This window comes from Misgurnus anguillicaudatus, chromosome 13 (assembly GCF_027580225.2).
Source record: "Misgurnus anguillicaudatus chromosome 13, ASM2758022v2, whole genome shotgun sequence".
NCBI classification, from domain to species: domain Eukaryota; kingdom Metazoa; phylum Chordata; class Actinopteri; order Cypriniformes; family Cobitidae; genus Misgurnus; species Misgurnus anguillicaudatus.
In genome coordinates this window covers 6,895,627-6,921,926 of record NC_073349.2, presented here as the reverse complement: position 1 = coordinate 6,921,926, position 26,300 = coordinate 6,895,627, and the positions used below count along the sequence as shown (strand labels likewise).

General features: G+C 38.8%; 1 long non-coding RNA gene across 2 annotated transcripts; it reads left to right on the top strand.

Annotated features, from left to right (window-relative positions):
- Positions 1 to 9,314: 9,314 nt before the first annotated feature.
- Positions 9,315 to 25,307, top strand: LOC129430750 (uncharacterized). Of its 2 annotated transcripts, none has more exons than XR_008639606.2 (3): positions 9,315 to 10,316; positions 10,581 to 10,840; positions 21,587 to 25,307. It is a non-coding gene; the product is annotated as an uncharacterized lncRNA (long non-coding RNA). The 2 variants fall into 2 exon arrangements; XR_008639605.2 differs by having other exon boundaries at positions 10,581 to 12,527.
- The last annotated feature ends 993 nt before the right edge of the window (positions 25,308 to 26,300 follow it).

Sequence of the window (26,300 nt, the reverse complement as noted above, 5' to 3'; positions counted from 1 at the left end):
CTTAACTTAGCACCCTCTTCTATACATTAAATTATTAATACGCTCGCTTGTAAAGTTTATTCATAGCCACTGTATATTGCTGCTTATGTTGTCTGTCGATTTTTTCTGTGTTTTCCCCTGCTTCTATTAATGTAAAGCTGCTTTGAAACAATTACCAATTGTGAAAAGCGCGATATAAATAAAAAATTGAATTGAATTAATAAAGGTCTTCTGCGGGTAATCGATGTGATATTGTAAGAAAAATATCAATATTTTAAACTTTATACACTATAAAAACGAACTTCCGGTAATGACGCCAACATGGACTCATTCATTTGAGTCACTGTGCAACGTACCCATGGCAACGAACGCTCACTATGCTAAAACTCTTCGTGAGTCCAAGATGGCGCAGTTACCGGAAGATAGTTTTTACGGTTTATAAAGTTTGAAATCTGGATTTTTTTTTTTTTAGAAAATTGCATCGATTACCCGCAAAAGACATTTATTAACCTATTGAAACCAAGTCGATGACCTCTGTGAAGAAAGTCAGAAGTTGTTTCCTGATCCCTGTTTTCTATCACTATAAAGCTTGGAGGAGCAATGACATTTACTTAAATAACTCCAAGTGTTCTTTTGAAAGATGATGGACATGTGTATCTTGGATTGTTTGAGGGTGAGTAAATCATGGGGTAATTTTGACATTTGACTGGAGTATCCCTTAAAATGGTCATGGAGGGAAGCAATAAATGAAGACATTGATAAACAGTAAGTATTTGGTAGAGCCCGGCTGATATATCAGAAGGCCGATATTAGGCATTTTCCAAACTATCGGTATCGGCATTCATAATGGCCGCTAATTGAATATTTAAAAAAAAACGGACGAAACAGCCTTCTACCATGTCATGAGTGTATAACGCGTCACACTTCCTGCAACCTGCTGATCCAGCCAGAGTCGGGCAGAGAGAACAACGGTTAAGTGAGTTCATGGTGAGCTGGTCACGAGACAATAAAAGAAACAAGTTTCTTTTTAAAATGCATTATCATATTATTTTAGTTAAAACTCATAAATAACTACAAGTAACTAATGTTAGGGAAATCTGTTAGGGAAATGTTTTGTTGCACGTTTCTGAAATAGAAAAAAAGTTAAAAAAAATTGGCCGATATATCGGAATATCGGATTTTAAAACCAACAGACATTTGTATCGGTATCGGCCTTCAAAATCCTTTATCGGTTGGGCTCTAGTATTTGGACACTAATGCCAAAATAGCTGTAAAATGCAGCCTGATCTAAACAGAAACTTGTACGCATCTTATGAGTTGGCTAATTCTATGAATACGCACAACGTGAATCATACAAAACATACTATTATTATAAAAAATAATGAAACCCCGACCCCACCCCTAATCCAAACGTCACAGGTGCGAAAGTAAAACGTACAAAAACGTATGAATGTGATTGTACAAATTTATACAACAACCTCGTAAAATACTTACAAACAAATTCCCATGAGATTGTTGGTAAATTGTACAGTATTGAGCAAAGACTTAGGCCACCATTCGATTGTTTTTTGCAATGGTACTCTCTTAGAAAAATAAGGTACAAAAGTTGTCACTGGGACGGTACCTTTACAGAAAGTACACTTTTGTACCTAAAAGGTGCATATTGGGACCTCAAAAGTACACACTGGTACTTTAGAGGTACATATGGTCATTAAAACATTTACACATATATAACGGACACTTTCATCCAAAGCAACCTAAATTGCAAGATATACATTTTATCAGTATGTGTGTTCCCAAAGATTCACAACCTATTGCGCTACTAATGGAATGCTCTACCACTGAGCTGCAGGAATTCTTTGCTAAACAACAACGCTTAAGGCGGGCGTACACGGTGCGATTTTTGCTGTCGTAGGAGCTTGCATGCGATTTTTTTTCTCGGGAGCAAATCGTTCATGCTCGTATGGTCGCGGCTCGCACCGTGTAAGAGGAATTACGAGCCGAGCCGAGCAGGTTACGAGCGCCTTACGACCTCCCGATAATTTTTAAACATGTCAAAAAACTTCGGGAGCTGTCGGTATAAATTCGTAGTGTTGGTGCGGGTGAACGAGACGATCTGGCAAAGCACTTGAAGTTGACCAATCAAAATGTACAAAACACACAAGAAGAAAGACAAATGCGCCATTGCTACCTCAAATCTGGACGACAACTCTATAGCTGGCTATGTTTCGCGCACACACACACTCCGGTGACCGGACATCATGACAAATATGACAGGTCCTTTCAGTGACGACCTCTTGATCAGCTTCTTTGACCGAAAAACTTGTCATATGTGTTTTTGTGATGTCTGGTCACAGCTTTGGATGTGTGCGGAAAAAGAGAGTGTAGATTAAGCTATAAGAGCTACCACAATGCATAAAACGAGGGCTACTTTTTGATATTAAAACTTTTTGTTTTACTTTGAAATACTGTTGATTTTTCTGTACTTGTTAATATGTTTTATCATTATTTACAATCTAAACATAAAATAAGCCAACTAAAATATGTAATAAATCAATATAAAAAATATTAGACTCCGTGCAGAGACCATGGTTTAAATAGTACAGGATGGACAATGAATGTCGCAATTTTTGTGTAATCCAAGCTGTGCCAAAGTCGCTGTAGTACAGTTTCATAAATTAATGCATTATTAAAAGGGCTGTCGCGACAGAGAATAAAAAACAACGGAATGTCCATGTTTAATAGGCTATAAGATATGCATTTATTGTTTTACACTTTATACAGGTATAATAAATGCAAAATAAATTGTCAACGAACAAGAGACTACATTAAACATGATGATCATACGCGGAGACGACGTTTTCCACATTATTATAGAGCTTAAGTGAGCTTAAAGGTTTTTGTTCAGTATTCTTTTTTACATATTTTCGACCCAAGGAACACGAGATATAGCCCAATGTAAGTTGTTATGGTAGCCTTAGCTTGTTCTGAAATGATGAGAATATTTAAATGACTAAAAATGTAGGCTATCTCTGAAACTTTATTTAAATAATGATTAATTTGTTTTCATACTATATTTGTATTGATATGTATTAATTTACCTACTGAGAAAATGCCATATATTAATATGCAATGCCTTCTGTATGGCATTTATTTTGTACAGTTACAGGAGCACAAATGTTGCGGGCTCACTTTTACTTCAAGACACCGCATTGACCGAGGTTCCGTGTACATTTGCACTAGACAATGCAAACAAGCCTAGACAATGTGCTTTATATTAAATTAAATGATTTTCGTTTTACAAATTAATATTAAGCTGTAGATGTATTGTCTTAATAATTTAATCATAAAGGGAAAGACGTGTTAGCTTACCTTGCATTTTATCTCATTGCTCCTCATTCTGCATTTACAAATAAATAAATAGGCCCACTGAATTTGTTTTTTAAACGGTCATATTTATAAAAAAAGCTATATATATTATATATATGTAACATTAATAATAGCAATATAGATATTTACAATCATGATATATTAGACGGTAAAACCGCATATGCGCTAGCACGAAAAACCACTGCCAGAGAAATTCCTTCACCGCAACAGCTATAGACCTATATTGCAATTTCGGAATGCATAAACAGAAATACAAAAGAACAGAAATTCCAGGCTGTTTTCTGCACTTAAGCCAATATCTTTGCCTTGGGTTTTTTGTACATTCTGCCACTCACAGCTGCGAAAATGCTTACGTCAGAATTCGTCAAGTCGTACAGTAAAATCTTGTCGTGTGTGACTGCGTCCGAATTATTTTCGCATAAACTCACTCGTGTCGTGTGCGAAAGCTCACGACGTTCCGACCATCAGAATTCGCACCGTGTACGCCCAGCTTTAGTGTTTATCTTTGCAGTAACCAAGGAATAGCATGCTTTACATTTAAAAAAAAAACAAGCATTGTTTGTTGTAGATATTTGTATCTCAAGTGGCATTCATATAGTTAAAATGTAGCTTAAGTAGGCCAACAAACTGTAGTCATGATATTAGGGAGTTAGAAAGCGTTATCTTTCAACGTTATCAGAGACCGGACCAGTTTTTGCTATGACTGTAGCATTTTTTAAAATTCCCCTTGTAAGTGTCCTGAGTTGCACTAAAGTCACAAACAGACCGCAGTGACTCATTTCAGTAGATACACACAATCTCTACTGCCCCTAGAGATAAAGAGCATATAAAAAAGTCATCCATTTATACAATTCTCTCTCTCCGTGTGTTGTTGTCACTTGTATAGATCCTCAACATATTCGTTATTGTAACTTCAGGGTGCGCCTGGCAGGTTCCAAAGTGACAAGAAGATTTAAAATCATGACGCTTTTTCAATATTGCAGTCACACAGAGCCCTCAGGGGTCGGGTGGTGTGCTGGGATGTCGCTATCTTTCCATGCACTGAGAATCTGGGTTAGAGAGTAACATGTGTCCTGACTTGACCGGCATGCTACAGGCGGGGCCATTGTTGATGAGTAACTGGCAATAACCAGGACAATCGGCCGCTCTGTTGTTTGTGAAGAGACACTATTGAACTTGTCTCAAACACATACTCATCTATGTATTTATCTTGCAAGACAAGGCATTTTATGATGCCTTAAAATGGTGTCCTGAGATGAACCTGCTAAGCTTGTGGCAGGGTCACCTGCTAGCATGCTAAGGTGGCTAAACATGCTCACAGGTTATCATGGGACAATGCTTTAACATGGGCAATATCAGCTCGCATATCAACAACACAATGGTGTATACAATAATCTGAAATGTTGAGCATAAGTTTGAGTTCACATCTGAGTTCCTTCCACTGTCAAATACATAAAAGGGACGAAACATAATGCAGCGATTATTGAAACACCATCGCTGTCTGAGTCTGAGCCTTTCCAGACTATCAAGTCATTTGATAGCCCTTTGCTGCCCACTATTTACGTTTCAAATTATATGTTCATCGAGGTTATTGTAGCCGTTTATCAGGCTTGTAGTTTTCACCGATGATAATACACATTCACCACACTCACTAAGAAGATCGAGGACCACTTCACTCTCTTAAGCACTCGAGCAGAGCTTTCAATGTGGCACTTAGGACTACTTAGCAGCTTCATATTTCAAAAATATGTCAGCTGGCAATGAACAGGAGAAATGAAGGGGACTGTTGCCTTGATTAGGTAAGCAAGGAAAAAATACATGGTGAATGGATTTCAAGAAGTGCTATATTCCACCTGGAGAGTCTTGTTTATTAAGGAACCTCTTGTCTGGGAATAAAACCAAATTGGAAAGCACCTTAACATTCATCTTACAGGTACAGAGGACATCTGACCGTAACAATGTCTGATTCATAAAGAAATTTTTCTTTTGAATCAGACGTTTTCGAATTACTGGAACAGGTTCATATCAGATCACAAGTTTATTTAAAGGGATAGTTCGGCCAAAAATGATATTAAACCCATAATTTACTCACCCCAAGCTGTCCGAGATGCATATGTCCATCGTTTTTCAGACAAACACATTTTCAGTTATTTTAGAAAATGTTTTAGATCTTTCGGTTAATTAAATGTGAAGTTACAGGGTCCACGACCTTCAAGTCCAAAAAATGTGCATCCATTTAGAGGTCGACCGATATGGCTTTTTCTCTGGCCGATGCCGATATTTAGAAATCAGGGCAGCCGATGGACGATATGTTTGGCCGATTTTCTATATGTACATAATAATCAAAATGTTCTCATCATTAGCAGATATTTTAAATGTAAAAATGTCACTATTTAAGTCAAAGTATTTTTAAAAAATGATGACGTGTCTTTCTGAAGAGTTTTACAACCTCGTCTGCACCATACATTTATCAGACACAGATATTACCTGAAACTCTGCTGTCATCATCTTTGATCAGTTTTTTACCATGGCTTTTATTGCTCTGTAGGATAAAATCCTTCTTTGGTAGACCTGATAAATAATTTATTCATCATAAAGTTAACATAATTAACGTCTCTGTTTTTTAGTATAGACTGTTATTTAGGGCAGATCTTTCTAAACACATTTACATTCTCATTTCTGAGGCGCTATGAGTGACTGATTGTGCTGACAGTGACGTCTTGTGAGTTTAGTGTTGGGACAGATCTGTTGTTTTAACCGTTCATTCAAACGAATCCGTTCAAAGGAGTCAGTTCGGACGCGTGGTGTTGTAATCCAGCGCAAAACTGTAAACAAAGTGTTACTGTAACAACACGAAAAACATTTCCTCGGTGGATATGATTTGGTCTTCCGACCTTTTGCCATCCAGTCAGTTTTGTTTTGAGTAATAAAAGCAGGGAGACAGAAAGCGTGCGCGCGCGGCTCTTCTCTCTCTGTCACGCAAACAAAGATCATCATCACTCATTAATCACATGAAATGACCCTAATCTTTGCACGGACGGTCAGTGCACCGTGAGACATAAGCCCGTCGCGCTGTTGTACTGGCTGCTTAATTCACGCGATCCCGCCATCGTTTACTAAAGCTGTTTGTGAACAAGGCAGCATCATGAGTTCTACAACAGCGCTTAAGTGCCCGCAGATGCGCCTGCATATTAATCGGCCTAATTTTGCAGCTAAATCGGCCAAAGCCGATTTTTTAAAATATGCCAAAAATCGGCCAATAAATCGGTCGACCTCTTCATCCATCCTTCACAAAATAAATCCAAACGGCTCCAGGATGATAAATAAAGGTCTTCTGAGGGTAATCCGTGCGGTGCTGTTGTAGAAATATCCATATTTAAAACTTTATAAACCAAAATAACTACCTTCCAGTAGCGCTGCCATCTTAGACTCCTCTGTATTCAGGAGAGAGTATTAGCGTAGTGTACGCACTTTTCTTAGTGACGTATGACAAATTCGGAGGGCGGGGGCACAGAGCAGCAGCAGAGTAATCTCTGTACGCTGTGTAAGCTCTGATCTTGAATGCGACTAAGATGGCGGCATTACCGGATGCGAGTTATTTTGGTTTATAAAGTTTTAAATGTGGATTTTCTACAACAAAACTGCGCGGATTATCCTCAGAAGGACTTTGTTTATCATCATGGAGCTGTTTGGATTTTTTTGGTAAAGGATGGATGCACACTTTTTGGACTTGCAGGTCGTGGACCCCATAACTTCACATTTGATTAACTGAAAGATCTAAAACATTTTCTAAAATAACTGAAAATGTCATTGTCTGAAAAATGATGGACATATGCATCTCGGACGGCTTCATGGAGTAAATCATGGGTTTAATATAATTTTTTGGCTGAACTATCCCTTTAACTGAAACCGTTTCGGACGTAAATAATTCATAACGTGCTGGGAACCAATGAGGGAGCCAATACTAAATAAAAAAAAAATCCTTGTTGCACTTAAATGTCAAAGTTTAATCAACTTAAAGTTACAATTTATTTCAACTTTCTTGACAAGCAAGGAGTTGCTATAAATTACAAAAATGAAGTCGAATTAGCTTAAAGGTCAGAGGATTTTCTTTTTCCGGGTGGATCATCAAGACTATTGGTCATCCGAGTAGTCAATCATTCTGGTGATATGTTTACTTAAGGCCGTCGTACGTGCTCGTCCCTAGGTTCGCTTTCTGCACATGCGCACTTTCAGGTGTATATGTGGTGAGCTACAGTTTCAGGCATTCATTGTAGCACGCGTTATTACCGTGTTTACTCAAAATGTCTGAGGGTCGCAAGAGAAAGAGTGTCTACGAATTGTATGCCAAGAAGAGAAAGGCGTATGAAGAAATAAAAAGACCAGTGTATTCTTGGGAGAACATTTCACATGCTGGCATGCGCTAAAAGCACAGGTTGGGCTTCTTACTGATGCCTCAGTCGCGAAGTTTCTACTCAACAGGTAAAGTTTGGCATGCTATTTGGAGAAATCCATATAAAATTACTGTAAAAGTTGATGTAAACTATGATTAGCGATTGCTAAACATCTCAATGTATACCGACAGCAACTTGTAAACAGAACGTGCACGAGAAGAACTAGGCTCTCGTGCATGCTCTCTCATGTACATGTTTAATAGTTGTTCCCTCTCGGGAGCAGGCAGAGTGTTTCGCAATTGCATTTTTTTTTTTAAGTGGAGGGGTGTTTTTTCCCTAAAATTCAGGAAAATCTTCCGCTATACCTTTAAGTTAGCTTAACTTACGTTTTTAAGTTTAATTAACTTGAAATTATAATTCATTCAACCTTCTTAACAAGTAAGGAGTTGCTATAAATTATGAAAATTTAGTTGAATTAGCTTAAGTTAGCTTAACTTAAGTTTTTAAGTTTAATCAATTTCAAATTACAAGGAAGGAGTTGCTTTAAATTTGAAGTGAAAATTGAGTTATTTTAATAGCCGAATAGCAAATACATAAAGGGAATTTTTTATTGTTTTATGTCTACGACAATCTTCATCAAACAACTAAAACAAACGTACATATATGGATTTACTGGAACTTGATTATTATTTAAAAATAAGTGTTTGAAAGTAACTGGTTCACAGACTTTCTATCGCTTTTTACAGCTCAGGGCAGAAGCATCAATTCAATGCGAACTTCAGATTCAGATGAAATTCAGATGTGTTAATTTGCGACATTCAGCCACTGTCAGTCATTTTGAGCTACGTTCTGTGTTTTTAGCGAAGCGTTAACACCTGTGAAGCGTGCGGAGCCAAAGTAAACAATTCAGGTTGGAAAGTAAGATGATTCCAGAGCCGCAGACCCAAAACAAACACACAGTAAAACAATCCCTGTATAGGCAGTGCAGCCGTCCCATACGTGCGTTTCCGGGCCCCTGCGTTACACAGAATTCACGAGCACAGATGCTTCTTTCAAAGCACATAGGCGCAGGTGGTTCAAGCTACTTTTGAAAGGTTCCCCTTTACTGTACCCATGTAACCGGACCCTTTTAGAAAGCTGTCAGGGTCCTGCTTTTAGTCCACTGCTTGACATGTACAGGAAATTGTGAGGTGTGCACCTCGCACACATGAAAAGGTGCTCTGATCCGTCCCAAGGCAGACACACAGGGTCTGACCTAGATTCCCCTCGTCCACAACATGAAAAAAAGCTGCTCTGCCAAGTATGGCAGAGTGGGAAGGGCTGAGCCACGGTGCGTAGCTGTGCCCCATGTCTCTCTCTCTCTCTTTCTCTCCCTCTCTCAAACATGGGCGGAGTGTACCGTGGCCTTTTCAAACTCGTCCGGCTGGCAAGCAGGCTGGCTTTTGGAATCAAGCAATGCTGTTTTGAACTGCTGCCAAATGACACAGCCTCTGCCGGCGCAGCTGAAACATTTACAGCCTCCCCTCACATCGACAGGAAGAGACACGGGGCGCAAATTTGTAAGAGAGGGAGGAAAAACTCGGAATAAATCTTTGTCTGCAGCTAAAGCCCTGCTTGCATCAAGGATTTCCTTCTGTACTCGCACCCCCCCTCCTGCTTTGGCACGGTGCCATTCGAAAAAGATGTTTAAGAAAGATGTTTTTTCCACTCTGGGAGAGTTGAACATGGAACGGATACGCAGAGAAGTGAAGAGTTCAGCGAGTTCAGTTAATGAGAAATATGTAAATGCATCAATAACAAAGGAATGATGACGTCACAAGCTGTGCTGCCCAGGACACTGCCTGATAGCAGACGGGACAAGCTGGGGAAGCATGGATTTATTTGAAATTATGCCATCTGTGTGCAATAGCGTGTCCCTGATTCACATCGAAACATTCTTGCACAAGAAAGAGGACCATGTGAAGTTTGTCACCGTAATGACTGACACGTTTTAGTAACTTCCTCTTTCATGGTAAGGAGCTTGAGGACCTGCAGGAACCTTCTGAACTTTGAGAATTTGCAAGTGTTCTGTTAAAACTGTGCTGCTAATTTCAGTAATTTCCCTAGTGCTTATTTGAATGTCTTTCTCTTCGTTGCTCTCAACCGAATGACTGCAGGCAAAGTGCGACTTGGGTAATGATGTCAAACATGACTTGTGAGTCATAAAACCACAAAAATCAGTCAAGCAAGCGGGATCTACCAAGTCTAGTATGTCTGTTAAGGCTCTCCCAGGAAGTCTTATGAATGACAAAGAAATCCAAAACACAGGCAGTGAACGAACAGCCTTTGGATGTGTATAATGATTAGCGGGGACTATAACTGCAACTACCTGGGACGGATGCCAAATGCTGACAAAGGCGATCATTGCATTCTCAGGAGTGAACAGAATCAAGTCTTCGTCCTCTCGCACTTCTTTGGCTGAGGTTATTTATATTTTGGGGAAACCACAGAAGACTTTGACTCATAGCAGAAGAGCTTATTCACATTCTTTGGCTAAAGGGAACAAAAAATCATGTAAGTATTGACCTGAGAAAGTTTCTCCCTAAATAATCGATCCTGGCCCATATTTTCCAGACTTCTTGGGTGCAGGACAACCCTCTCCAATCTTGATAAAAACGTGATTTAAAGACGCATGTTTAGCACACTAGATTCTTCATCAAGCACAGTAGAAATGATTGTCCTTTGTTGTTTTTGCATGGCAAACCGTATCTCTTCATGATTTCTGCTTCTTTCATTTCTGGTGCTCAGTGTCTTTCTCTCTCTCTCTCTCTCTCTTAGTTTCTGTCTTTCTCTTAGCATCCTGTGCCAAAGTGGGCAGGGAGAAAGAGCTTGTGGTGAGGCGGGTGAAGAGGAGGCCGCTCTACGTGCTCTTTCTTCAGCCACAACCCCGTGGAAGAGCATGTTTAGTGGCAGCACATTTCTGGGTTTCTCTCCCCCAGTTAGCCGTACTATGTGCACGAATGCGAGTCTGCTCTCCATGTCGCCATGACCCCTGCGTGCCTTCTTATAGCCTTAAGCATCGACCCTCTAGCTTACAGGTATTTGATTTTTTGCCTTCAGTATTTTGATATTTTGCATAGAATATTTGTTTTCACCTTTTAAACCCATTCTCTTTAAGCATCATCGCTATACAGTATATTTTTAACCCACTGTCCTAGCTTTCTTGTTCAACGTTGTCTTCCACTTGTAAACGTGTCCACCTCAGCCCTGAGCCCATGCCTCGGATTCCGCCATTTTTAGTACGGTAAACGACTAAATCGTTAGGAATCGTTGATGTACATTAGATAAATGTTTTTATATCTTGATTTAGTACTTTTTCAGGGCTTTTATTGGTATATTAACCAAAGCAAGGTAGGTTCTTCGTTGGTACATGTGCCTTAGGAATAATGCTCTTTTACTTCTGTGTCCTTCTGTGCTGTTGATTTTTGCTCCGATTTGAAAATGTTAAAACACGCAATTGGTTCTTGGCTAATTCCTTAAATCTTTTGGAGGGAAATCACAGTAATGTTTATGGATATAACTACTGTTTGTGGATGGCCTGTGGTGTAAGCGAATTGTTTAACCCTTTGAGATTTATTGTTGCATACTAGCTGTGTGATTTTTTGCTATATGAAGAAAGAACGAATGAAGGCTAAACAGTGATATACACTAAAAAAAAGCATAAACTAAGTTTATCTTATGTATACTATAGGAAAGAAAAAACAATACAACGGTTATTACAGAAATACAATGTTTATGAACAAATAAACATTAATGGGTACGTAAGTATATTTATATAGACATGAAGGAGGAGTAGCAGAAATGCACTTTTGCAAAAATAAATATTTCAGAGTATAATTTAAAATAGGTGTGGTGCTTTTAATTGACAACATATTTTAATTTAAGGTAACTTGACTAAATTTTTGATCAGCATAAAAGATTGATCTGCATAATACGTTTTATCGGTAAACTTATCTTATCTTGATGAGATCCGATTTCTTAAAAGAAAGTAGAAGTATCCGATTTGCATTTTACCGGGTCACTTACAACGTAGACAAATGACACGTATTCATTACTAAAAATCATGATGCATCGATAAATTTTATTAGAGTCCAACTCGCGTCTGTAAATAATGTTACAAAGAAAAGCACTCAAGATGGCGTCGTCATGCCACGTGTTTGTGTACTATGATACTTAGGGTATTTTACCTAAAGTGGATTTGCTGCGCAAAGGATTTTTAATGCAAACCCAAACAACAGCAAACGTTGACTGCGCATTAGCGAACAAAGGTGTAAAAGCTGTACAAAGCTGTGCATGGTGTTAGGTTAAAATAACACATGATGTTTTAACTACAAAAGAACAGGGATTTCCCTGGATATTATTTCTTTTTGTTATATTACTGTACTTGTCAGGCAGGCAATTAGCTGCTTTTGTACAGTAAAACAAGAGGCTCGGGAGAAAGGCAAACACGTTTGTATGTACATGTTTATTTTTCTGTGAGATAGAAAGAGATGGCAGCATGAAAAAATGGAACGAGGGCGGGCGGAAAGGAGACCATTTCCTCCACCCCCTGTTCTCCTCAGATGAACTTATCATGTAGCCTCATATTTTCTCTTTTTTTCCTTTCGCATGCAGCTTGGCAACATTTACTGTAGCGTTGACAATTAGATCCAATATTACAAGCAGGAAGTCTGTTCTACGGCAAACACAAGATTAACCCTTACAGCGCTTGACTTTACTGCACATGTAAGTAACTTTACTTGCAGTTGTTTGTGCGCAAAAGCGCAGACGTGTGACATATGCTCAGTGCCTATTAGTTACATTACGGGCCCAGACAGGGTCAGAGATGTAAGTCTAATCTGCAAGGTCTCTGTATAAACAAGGCAAGGCAGCATTCTTATCGTTGAGTTTCGATGAATAACAGCATGCTCTCCGGAGACCGCGTGACAGAGTCAGCCGAGGTCAGGCCAAGCCCTGCTTCCTGTTTTTTGGGGACCGCTATTTTTGCAATAAGGGCGTTTTCCCTGTAGGTTGATGACAGGGGATCATAAGCAGAATGATTAATGATATTGTAAAACGCTTATGGCTTTCAATAGCTTAACTCTTTTAAGCTGTGCTGAATGTACTGTATGAACAATGCTGCCTAATGTATACTATATAACGTACAGTAGAGCGATTCATACAAGCACGCTATACACTGCTGGTCAAAAGTCTTGAATGAATTCGTTTTAATTTGTTATACTATACATCTTTTGTTGTACAAATGAAGTTCCACAAAGCTCAAATGATCATTTAAAAGTCATTAAACCAGTTAAACCGGATATTTAAGGAAAATCAAATCAACAGATGCTATTCATAAAGCATCTCAGAATGCATGGAGATTGTTGAAATTATTTATAGTCTTTACCTGTGAAATTGCATAATTTTGACGACTTTGCTATTTATGCGGATATGTGGGAAATAATCAAAATTGGCCAGATCTGAACTTCAGTGTGTGTGGGCTTTTTTAACAAAGTGTTACTGTAAGTCGTGCAGCAATTCGTCCTGCACTATTTTAGCTAGGAATGAACTCACTATCGCCGAGAATGCGGATCTACAGCTGTACAAACAAAAGATTAGATGAGAAGATATCACCTAAAAAGATAACACCAGCAGTATTAATAGTAAAAAATGAAAAAAAAAAAATAGACCACATACTGTGCATCTCATTTGTTCATGTATCTCATATTTCCGTCACTTATGAGTAGAGGTTGTGTTAAGCCCGGGATACACTGCACAATTTTTGGCCGTCCCAGACGAAAGATGTGAAACATCAGGGCTCAAAATAAAGGACTGCCCGGTAGCCCGGGACAAGCGTGAAAGACATTCAGGCAAGTAAAAAGTATTGTTACTTGCCCGATCGGGGCCAGTGCTTGACCCTCAGTCACTAAAATATATTTTCATCAATGTATATTATTTAACATATTGGAAGCAGACATTTACTTGGGTAAAACACGACGAAAGAAACAATGCAATATTTTGCACAATTTACAGGTAAAGCAGAAAAGTTGGGAGCGTTTTTGTTGTAACATGTCTATTGCATACAATTATATTTGACTTTTGAATTGTTATTTTTAAATGTCACACTGACATTTTTTATTGAGGCCAGTGAAAATTTTGGCAGGGCAAGTGAAAACCTGAAACACTGGCCCAACCGGGCCCGTACAAAAAATTATTTGGGTTGAGCCCTGAACATTCGTTGTGATTTCTGTGATCGTGGCTCTTAATCTTTGAATCTATGTTGTACAGTAAGAGAGGTTCAAAGACGTCTGTTTCCCGGTCTTGCGACCAAAGATAGCCTTGTTTGCCAGATACTTGTTTAATCTCATGTGTAATCAAAGTTTAGTGTTAAGTTAAGTGTCTTGCAAGTATTTTGTGAATGTGAGCGTCTCTTTTATCATAAACCATTTCGACGCAAAACGCTTATTTTGACAAGACGCATGATGAACATGACGCAACAAACACACATTTTGACATGACAAGCAACACACATGACACTCCGAACACATATTTTGAATTCGCGCCCCTCGGAAGATGACCAAAAGCAAACTTTTTAGCAGTTTTGGTTCCTTTTCATACCACACTGATTGCTCTGATCCGCATTATACATAATTTTCAGAATGAATTACGTATGCGGCTTGAAAACAACGTTTTAATGCACTACAAACGGCGAAGACACCAAATTTCTCAGGCTCCGCCTGCACCTCTTCGCAACACCAGGTATGTCCGTGATCTGTCATTGTGCTAATATTGCTAATAGAAACTGTCAACAAACACTTCCTCATACAATAATGCACTTCGCAGCTGACTACGGCAGCTGGTTTAGTCCAAAATGCGCATTACTTTTGCTGTTAGGTCGGTTCGATCTCGGATCGTGTTCTCACCACAAACGAACCGCTCTAGTGTTCGTTTGAAAGCGTAGGTGGTCTCGGTCCGCTTGTTTGGTCCGCTTTTGGTGCGAACCAGAATTCAATTGCTGCATTCTCACCTGCCCAAATGAACTGCACCAACTGAGCAATCGAACTCTGGTTTAAGCGCTTTAAACGCTTGGAAACACAAGGCTTGACGCACTGCCTTTTTTTAAAAAAAGAGAAGTGCGACGCGGCTTTTTATATTGCTAAGCAATCATTGAGTCAGCTGTCTTGTCAATCAAATATTGAAGCGTGAGCGCTCTTTTGCTGTTAACTGTCATATTAGCAGAAACTTTAAAAAGAGGACGCTTGCTCTGACCTTGTTTGAGGGTGAGAGGTGCACAAACATGCAGGAAAGAGTGAGCGAGTGGAGTCCGGTTCTTCAAAGCAACTGTAAACTTCCCTCACCACAACGTAAGGCCCGCCTCTCCCCTCATTCGATTGGACAATGGAAAGACGCAAATGATGTCGGGCGTTTCTCCGCTCTCAGCGCTCCTTCAAAAGCGCTTGCTGCGGCTGGCGGCAAAAAGCGCAAAGGTGCACATAAACAGCGCTCAAACGCTCCCTGCCCATAGAATATCATTCAAAAAAGGCACCTGCAACTGCCATAAGCGCTTTCGGTGTGATCGACCCCTTAATGATCTCATAAAATGGCAAAATCTGCAGTGTATCCCAGGCTTTAGACTTTTTCATTCGCCACTTTGACAGACATGGTCGTGAAAATTCAGTCATAATAAATTTTAAAATTTGTAGCTTTTGTTTTAGTTCACATTTTCATGTTTAATCATGAACTTATGAGGATATAATTTAAAATGTTCGTCTTTAAACAGATAATCGGAGACCGCGCGTCACTTTACCTGTTCAACATCAAATGAAGCAGATAAAAAATGTGCTTTTTCTGCAATGACAGCGAAGATGGTAAAACACCCTATAACCAATACTTAACGTATGCGCTTAAACAGGCAAACAAATAACAAAACATTATTGTGATTTAAATATCAATCATCAAAAGCAGTCATCTTTATGACACTGTACTGTATCTGAAACGATCAGAACATATTAATGCAGACTCTACTGATATTAGATTTTGTGTCTTTACCTCAGAAAGATGAAGTACTGTTGCTGTATTAATTTTGTTTTAGAGATTGATCAGCGCGGCACAGATCTATCAGCGTATGACATCAAAGTATCACAGGAGAGTTTTGAGACCAGTGCTTACTAATCGCTCACTTGCAGAACTTAGGTCAGTCTGCCGGCATTGCATTAAGTCAAATTTGCACTTGCCACTAGCTGGACAGGGCTTGGAATTACATTTACAAGTTATGAGTGTAATTTGTCAAAATGATGGATGGCTTTTAGATAATCAAAGACAGAAAATTTTCGGTAAATTTTTGCTCATGAGACATACATGACTTTGTTAAATGTAAATGGTTTGATATAGAGCTTAATTTAGGTTAATAAGGACCTTTATGGACATAAAGGGGATTTTCAATGGGGAAGCTCTTCTCCTATCTTAAATGAACACAGCACAATAACATTGTCTCAAGTTCTGCTTTTTTAATTGTGGCTCTTAATCTGCCACCATCTCCCCACCTTTCACTACTCTACCATCACCCTCTTCTGCATTCATTGAAATTCAGCCTGGCAAACCGGCGCTACCCCTTTCTTGGCACCAGACTCAGAGACTGAGAGACAGAAAGGAGGGGAGAAAATTAAAATGAAAACAAAAATGTGTACCGTTCATCCAATTTCTCACTCGCTAACATTGTGCCAAACGTTCAGTCCATTCCGAAGGAATTAATGCCAGTTTTTCACGAGGCATTTTTGTTGTTTAATCTCAGTGATTGTCGTAATCGCGTATGGCCCTGGCAACCAAAACAGTAGGAGGCGTTCAGCAGGCTAATTGATTTGCCTGTTTACCTTTAGTGATTGGACGATCACAGGGGCTAACGGTTGTGTCGTTTCAATACTGGGTAAGATAAAACGCCATTTGTTGATCTGATTTGTTTGCCTCGTTTCTCATTTTTTTTAAATCTGCAGAGCAGCAAGATGTTTCTTTGTGCTTAGCAAATGCTTGGTGTATGGATATGCCATTAGGTTGTATAACATAAAGTAAGTGAAGCGTAAACAAATGCGGGCAGTAAAAATGGCAGGCCACTATTGAGAGACGAAGATGGGGCTGAGCTTTGAGAATTGGCATATACCAACCTTCGGAAGTGATGGGGTAAATGTCTTAAGGCAAATGTTTGCTTTATGGTTTTGTCAGTCTTCACAGTATATCACAGTAAGGAGTTGTGAACAGAAGAACTTCGTTTTAAAATTAAATAATGCTTTTTAATATGCTTTAAATAATAGTGATAAGCTTTGTTTTAAAATAAGTAAAGCTGCTCACGATATGTAGACAGCATTTTAAATATCACAGGACCCAAAGCGAACGTGGTTGCAAAACATAAACCATGTCGCCTTCTAAAATAGTGCACAATGGAGGTAATCCCAGAATGCATTGTGACAAAGTCCAATAGTGATAGGCAGGGGGGAGAAATGTTGAATTTATTAACATGATTTATTTAATAACAAAAAAGTATTAAAATCTAAATACAATTTTAAAATAATACTTTATCTATTGTTTGTACATAATGCTTTCTGCTTCGCGTCGTGCTGCATTACCACCTTGGGTGTGCATTATTTACGAATAATTCAACGACCCGTCATTAATTATTCCATGGTGCACACTACGTTCTCCAAGCTCACAGCATCTGGGACACCAATACTTTAACAATTCATAAAATAGAAATAACTTTCTGACTGTCTAAGATATTTTTGTTAAATCAACTCAGATTTACAAGTCATGTCAACTTACTATTATTTATCTTGACAAGAGATGAGTTGTTACAACTTATAAAATGAATTTACTTTCTTCAACTATATTTTATAAGTTAAAACAACTCACCTGTAGTTATAACAACTCATCTCTAGTCAAGATAAATAATAGTAAGTTGAAATGACTTGTAAATCTAAGCTGATTCAACAAAAAATGCTTAAGGCAGCAAAGTATTTTTACAGTGTAGTTTTACTGTACAATGAGTGGAAAAAGGAGTGTATTAGTGCAGTTTCTTACCTTAAAGTTGTGGCGTGGATGTCAGACCTAACAAGCGGATTTATATCATTTGTAAGCCTCCTGTGTGCTTTACTTGAAGAACACTATATAGTGCACTTTGTAAGTGTTGCTGCCTATCTAAAGCCCGGGATACACTGCACGATTATTGGCTGTCCCAGACTAAAGATTGCCATCGTGAAAAAATCTTGCGATATCTGTGATCGTGGCTCTTTATCGGTGGTCCTATGTTGTACAATAAGAGAGGTTCAAAGACCGCCGTTTTCCCGATCTTGCTTCCAAGATAGCCTACAATAGTTTTCTGACAGTGTCAGATATTCAGGATGATCACCGTACAGTGTGTTTGCTGCCACGGCCTGCGTACTGGTATTTGTTAACCACGAGCGCATCCTGGTGACGTTGCGCTAACGTGTGACGCAGCCGCCGAAGCTTCCATGTCATCATCGTACAGTCTACATGCCTGTCGTACCCGAGTTTATATGATCCATGTTGCACAGTGTGATACGGTAATGATTAGGGCTGGGTATTGGCAAGGGCCTCACGATACGATAAGTATCACAATGCGCTGCGATACGTTGCATGTTGCAATACATTGCGATACTTTTCCCTTTTTTTATAAAAAATGTAAAAAAGAGCTGATTTTTTTGCCAAAGTGGTTCCACACGTTGGCTTTGAAAGCTGCAGGCGTTTTCAAATTTTCTGCCATTTTCTCACTCCTGCTAACTTCTGAGACATTTACCGAATAGCCGTATATGACAGACAGCTGGATAGCGACAATTACAGCAGCGGCAGAGGAGGTCGTTTGACGCACACAGAGGGATTTGATGAGGTTTTTAAATATCGATAGTAGAGATTTAAATACCGATACACTATTGTGGAAAAAATGTATCACGATAGTAAGCTGTATCGATATTTTTGCACATCCCCAGTAATGATCTTATAGGAGGGCAAAAATCCTGCAGTGTTTCCTGTGCTTTAAGCATTTTATCAAGACTGTACAGTTAGTAGTAGACACCTTACTAGATTTTGAAACAGAACCAAGAATTTTAATTTAATAACTCTTTGTTAAAAAATGTGTTAATATATAAATCTACCACATTACGAATCTGTTTAAAAATATATATCTAGTTATTTTCATTTGCTAAGGCTACAACAATTACTACCGTATTGTCCGGACTATAAGTCGCACTTTTTTTGTGGCCGGTCCTGCAACTTATAGTCAGGTGCGACTTATATGTCAAAATTAATTCATACTGACTAACATGAACCAAAATAAAACATTACCATCTACAGCCATGAGAGGGCACTATATGATGCTCCTGTAGCCTACTATCAGCGCAGGCCGGTTCATTTGGTCCAATCAGCGCAGGGCTGTGTAAAATCTGCCTGTCAATCACAGTACCTGCACGCGCCACAGATCCCCCTCCCCCTCGCGCGCGTTACAATATCACGTGCATCCACCTGAAGTTATAGGTGTTTTGGTTTAAACCCAGCGTGATGGCAGAGAGAACATTCACTAACAAACTTCCGATTCCTCGGTTAACAACCAGAGCTAGGAAAACAACCAATGAAAAGAAGGAAAGAAAGATAGAAAGCGACCGTGACCGTAATAAAACTAGGATCAATATCGGACCGGCATTTGAAAGGTGGAGGAATCTACGAGATTTTAAAGGGTTCAAGCTGGATGCAGAACTTGCCACATTTCTAGTTTCCCATTAACTTCGTAGAATCCGAAATGGCCATCACAAATATAAATATTTCAGCACCATCTCTTGTTATTTATTTGTGATTTAACATTCAATCCTACCCGCTGTCAACACTAAAGGATAAACCTATAATGTCTTATGGCACAAATATTTAGGGCAGCAACTGGCCTGCATATGGCCCAATATTACATATTTTGTAAATGTACCAAAAAGGTCATTTACATATGAAAATGGATTTAAATATCTGGCAAAACACCAAAATCACTGGTTAGTCTCCATCAAGCCGATTATAGCGTACACTGGGGACCGGCATAATCTCAAAATGATCCAAATGCCACATCTGTCAGACCACATCAGCATATCTTCCAACATTTAATGTTGTCACTGTCTAAATAGGTTAACGGCTGTACAATTGCATAGCAGGCAAAACTGAAGAATGAATAAAATTATCATCATTAGGTTTTAGCAAATAAGCAACTAAGGTTGTTTCGGTGTAGTGGATTGATTTTAGCAAACCTGTCCAAGAAAGTCACCATCTCTTTGGTTTCTTTGTGTTTTAGTAGACTGTGTCTTGTGCCAAAACGTTTCAATGACTGTCGCCCCCAAATGTGCCAGAAAGAGCATATGTATGCTAATTAGATAAGAGGACTTTTGTATGTTAACAAATTACTGAAAGTCAATTCCCTGGAAGAGATTTGCATGTTTATTTATGCAAAACAGACATGTTCCACCTCTTCACGCAACACAATAACTGTTTTTATTTTGGCAAATGTTTCGGAGTTGTCCCGCTTAGCCTTTTAATTAGTGTTTAAAAGGGATTCCTGATGGGTTTGTACACGAAGAAATTACATTTAATCAAGACTTAAGGATGGATGCTAACGACTCCTTTGAATGTTTAGGTAATACAAATAAGTACGATTTTAATAATCACAAATGTCCAGGAATGGACTATTCATACACTTGTGCAGCATGTCTGTACTTTTTGTTGTGCGTCAAAGAGCGCTATTGACTCGAGGGTGAATCTGGTTGTTGTACTGATGCCAGACTGTGTCCCCCAGCGTGATCTTACTCCTCTAAACAGCTTTTCAGAATAGTGAGCGCGTGAACGGTTTATCAGGCACACCTCACAGAGGTTGCAGGGAATGCACAGCACCCGTAGCCTAAAATGGCCGAAAGGACGCCATTTTGTTTTCTCTCATTTTTAGCAGAATAGCAGAATCACAGCTTTGGTAAAGCTACAGGAGACAGCTGGGGAAGCCATGTTTTACATCGTCTGTTTACTTCAAAAGCGTAGCCTACGCAGGGTTGTCCTGTTGGAATTAACTCAGTTTTTGGCAAAACGGGTGTGAATTCCTGGCGAAGAATCAAGACGTTTTCATGATCCTATGCCAGCCTCGCTAGAACGAGTGAGTAATTTCTTTTGGTCTCAAAATTACCGCTCCTCCTCCTTTAGCCTGTATCCTCGCTCAACACGTTCAACTCCTCTCACCGGTCTCCACAGTCTTTCGTGTTCAATAGTTTTTCAGCATCGGTGACGCTGGAAAACACTTGCTGGACTCTCAGACTACTGTTTTCTTTTGTCAACTAACTTAGAAATAAGTGGCATTTTAATCTATGAGGACATTTTAGATTATTAAGTAAGGCTGTTGATGACACCTCTAAAGAAGTTTTTATTTCACAAATCCAAATGAAAAACCGCTTATGCTTAAAATTACTGGTGCCATGATAAAGAATCCTGAACTGTAAGGTGAACTGTAGCTACAAGTGTATGGGTCACATTTTTTTTTTTATTATTTATTTAGCTATATTTGAACATTTTACAGTATTTATAATAAAATAGGTGTATTTTATTTGATAAAGCATAATAGTTAATACTGTGAGCCTAATTCAAGCTTTTAAAGCTTTGTCATTCTGTATACTACTGTATATGACTACTTGACAACCTAGCGTCCTATAAATATACTGTTAGGTGAATTCCAGTTACCACAAAGTTTCACCGTATGGCTGTACTAACAAACTTCTCTATCTCTGCAGGTATTCTAGCAGTCGGCGGTCTGGTTGGTTAAAGTCTGCTGGTTAACTGTCTGCTGTTCTTGGGGCTGAGGTAGTAGATTGAATAGTTGTGGAGCCTTGTGCTCTGTCACTGAGATAACTATACAATCTACTGTCTTTCCTAAGGTGACAGCCAAATCATCCACAAACACCACCGAGTGTCCATGCTGTCCTTAATTCCTACTAGGTAACCTGTGAATGAACCCACAGCAACATTCTAGGCTTCTCCATCTCTGTTCTTTGGTATGATTTTTAAAGTCAACATGAAATGCAAATCAATACACCCTATAGAGTGCCGCAAGGATGACGTATTGGAGCAGGACACGGATTCCCTCGCTAAAAAGCTTGTTCATTTTTCCCATAAACTTTTGAATTATCACAAAAAATTAGGGTTGGGAATCGATTAAAAAAAGTATCGATTCTGAGGCGTTAGGAATTGAGAGTCGATTCCAAAGGTTGGAGTCGATTCACCTTAGGGTCTTTAAGATTTTTTTAACACAAACTGCGACCTCCCAGATAGCAAAAAATATCCGCATGGCTTCTTTATGCTGCCAGCCCCAAGCTGTCAGCTATAGGTGCGTCCCGCTGGCGGGGATGAAACTTTTGCCGCCGAATACGTCACTCCCATTTGTTGCGTCACTCCCATTTGTTGCGAGATGCCGCCAGCACCGACTGCTTAATTTATGCAAAAACGGCTGCCGCCGGTCGCCCGCCGTCAGACCTGTTTACGATAACGCCCTTATGACGCTTTCTGCCTCCAGACCACCGCCGGTGGTCCGCCGACTCATTGCTATCTAGGCTGTAGCCGGTTTCATTTGTCAACACAATCACGTCACCTGTGTAGGCAATCAGCGCAATGACTGATCCAATGAAATATTTAGAATCGGATGCTGGGCGGGGTTTGATCTTACTTGTTGTAGTTTAGGACAAGAAGTATAACTCAGTCGACAACAACAATAAAGCACACTTACGCGAAGAAGAATGCCTCCAAGATCAACATAGTCTGGTTCTATTTTTAAAGTTTAACGTGCATGAGTCTGTTTCTGATCAAAATGCTTTTAGAATTTAACAGGGATTTTAGCTATAGTTTTATGATTGTGGATGAGATATATGTACCAACTTCTCTCTACATACATAAGCGTAGGCTATACGTGTGTAGGTATGTACAGTATGTATGTAAATAGAATTTACCGCATATGATGAACATATTCCTAGTCTTTACACTGTGTCTACTGTCTACACATGACGCAGGAAGCAGAAGTGACAAATCCCTGAAGTAAATGCCTCATTATATTTATGACCAAGCACTGTAGCACTCGCAATACGTCTAATATGAAGGAAATGGATTTGCAACAGTCGCTTTGTCACACCCTGTGTAATGTTAGAGAGCTTCTCGCTGTGTGGCACGGTAAGACGCAACAATTTTAGACATGGTGCTGGTATAAAAAAAGACTCGTAAATAACAGTGAGGAATCGATTCTTGAAATCGATTCTTTCGATTCCAGAAACAGGAATCGATTCCAAAAAAATCCGGAATCGAACAGCCCTACAAAAAATAAGCTCTGTGTTTAACAAAAGTTTATGACATTTACACTTTTTGTCAAACAAGATAATCTTCACATTTTATGAATTAATAAAAATACTTATTCGTCTTTTTTCCTAGTAAACACATTACGACTTATGCATTAAACTTGTTTGACAAAACTTGTGTCTTAATTTTTTTTTAAACACAGAGCTTATTTTTTGCGATAATCCAAAAGTCTATGGGAAAAAATAGTGTGCTTTTCAGCAAGAGAACCAGTGTCCCTCTAATATCTGGGATACAAAAATATTTAATCTCTCCAGCACTCTATTTCCTTTCTAACTATACATCAGTGGGGGGCGGCCGGTGACTCCTTTTTCGAGGGCACATGATGCAAAGCTCGTCACAACATGTATGCAGCATGTGTTCAGCACGTCATGTAAACTTATGTGCATCACATGTTAAAGAGACGCCCGTGTTTGCCAGATACTCGCTTTATCTCATGTGTAATCAGTGTTTAGTGTTAAGTAGGGTGGCATGATAAATCACATGCGATTGTCACATGCATCTCATCAGTAAAGCCGGTTCCTTGATAAGTAATATATCGCCATCAGCTGCTTTTTTTGGTTGTCAAAACCATGGTTATTTGTGGTTACCATGGTTTTACTACAGTAAACATGTTTTTACTGTAGTAAACCATGGTTCATTTTCGTAAGGGAATCGCAGGCGATTTATCCGCGATTATGAATGCAATATTTCCCCGCTTGTCAGTGAACTAAGGCTCTGTGTAGTAAATGCCGCTCCATCTGAAAGCAGCTGATGCCAATATATTACTAATCAAGGAACTGTCCTTACGAAAAAAAAAAATTGTGGTAAAACTGTAGTCATCTTGTTTTTTTGGTTTTAACTCTAGTAAAACTATGGTTAATTTTCGTAAGGACGGCTTTACTGACAAGATGCGCGTGACAGTTGCGTGCGATTTATCGTGCAGCCCTAGTGTTAAGTTAGTGTTTTGCAAGTATTTTGCAAACGTGAGCATCTCTTCGATGCATATGCTGCAGGCACGTTTTTTGAAATGACGCATGATGCACGTGGTTCATATGACACATATTTTGAATTTGCGCCTCTCGGAAGAGAAGTCACCGGCCGGCACTGGTATACATCCCAAAAAACTATACAATTCAACAGTGTGTGTTAGAAAAAATGTCATTGTAATCTTAAATCAAAATGTAATAATTTCCCATTTTTAACCCCTTCCCTACAACTACCTGTCAAAAGGAGACCGCACCCATCAAACTGCACTTATCTATTCACAGTTTTAATACCGGTATCTTGTTTTGCTTATAAATCTGTCACATTATGGAAATCCAATTCATATGCCTTTCATGTTGACCATAAAAATACATAAGCATTAAAGGATGGTTCACCTAACTGTCATCTTTTACTCACCCTCAAGTTGTTCCAAATCTGTATAAATTTCTTAATTCTTTTGAACACAAATGAAGATATTTTAAGCAATGTAACCAAAAATTTTTGGAGCACCACTGCCTTCCATAGAAATGTTCCTACTATGGGCGTCAGTGGTGAGTCCCAACAACATGACGGTGAGTAAATATTGACAGATTTTTTTGTGAGAACTGTCCCTTTAATGATTTAAATAAATAAATGAAGTGTTTATAGCTCTGTGTTCTGCGTTAGGTTTACTGAGACTCTTTTGCTGATTTGATTTGCTTCCACTGTTATATCATAAAAGCGTCTGCTAAATGAGTAAATGTAATGTAAATGTTTAATGGCAGAAGTTAGTGGCTGACCATGACACGAAGGTGAAGTGGGTAATTTTTACACCTCCAAACAAAAACAATGACTATAAAAACACTTCCCTATGTACTATTGATCAGGTAAATTCATGCCACTGGTGGTGGAGCCATGTTTACGTTTGGGTGCCTTGACAGGGTGAGGTAGTAGGTTGTATGGTTTCGTGGGAGGGATCAAACCCTGTTCAGGTGATAACTGTACAGTCTATTGCCTTCCTTGTGGTACCAACTATCGTCAGATTTACTAAGATCGGATGCATGGCTAAATCAATATTTCAGATTTTTAGAAATGTTTACACATCATAAGAAATGCAAATATTTGACTTATGCAAGATATGGTTTGTATAAATAAAATCAAGTCACTGCCCACCTTGTCTTTGTTTTGATTTGTACCCTCAAAGCCATAAGGTCATATTTTGTGTATCAAATGTGGTCAAATATAAAAAACTGTTAAGTAAAAAAAATGGAGTAAAAATAATTCATATACATTTTTTAAGTTAATTAAGTATTTAGATATTACAAGTTAACGCATTTTTATCCAAAGACATTTTTCAATGTATTGCAAATGCAGAAGTTGAAGGGTAGAATGTAGATTTACGACTAAATGATATATCACTGATTTTCCTTGCAAAAATTCCTTGTTCACTGACATTTAAGTTAGTCAAGTAATGTGTTTTGATTAAAGATTTATTTGACTAAGGGATATTTTGTAAAATGATATTTGACATTTGGGTCAATAAACAATGCTAGCATGTTAGATTTCAATTCAGCTAAACACTAGGCCTATTTTATATAAAATAAACAAAACGTGTTACAGTACAAAATGTTTGCAGGAGTTAAAAAATAATACACTATATGTATGTAGATGTGTTTCCTGTTAGTGTTATACAACATAACAGGCCAAGACCGTGAAGCTAATTCAAGTGAAGTTCAGTATGAAACGAACGTTCATTTAGGGCTACATTTGTTAGCCTACCTTCATGAAAATCCCCATTTTCTCTTGAAGTTGTTGATAGGCAAATTTGCATTTAAATATTACTGTGTAAACAAAAGGTGGACTTTGGTCAAAAGACCTGTGTGTTAAAGGCTTTTGCCTAACACGTTTGTGTTGTCAGCACAATCCAGTCACACGACCACACTGTGGCCGTTCCTCAATCCGAAGGCTGCAGCCTCCGGAGGTCACATATGCAGGCTGCATACGTCATCAAGCGTGGTTTATTTAAGTTAATTTAGCGTTACTTTCGCAAGTCACAAGCATACTACAAAATTTACGATTAACTAAAAATAATATCCAACTCTATAATTGTTAATATTCTGAAATAAGTCACTCTTGATGACGTATGCAGCCTGGATATGCGAC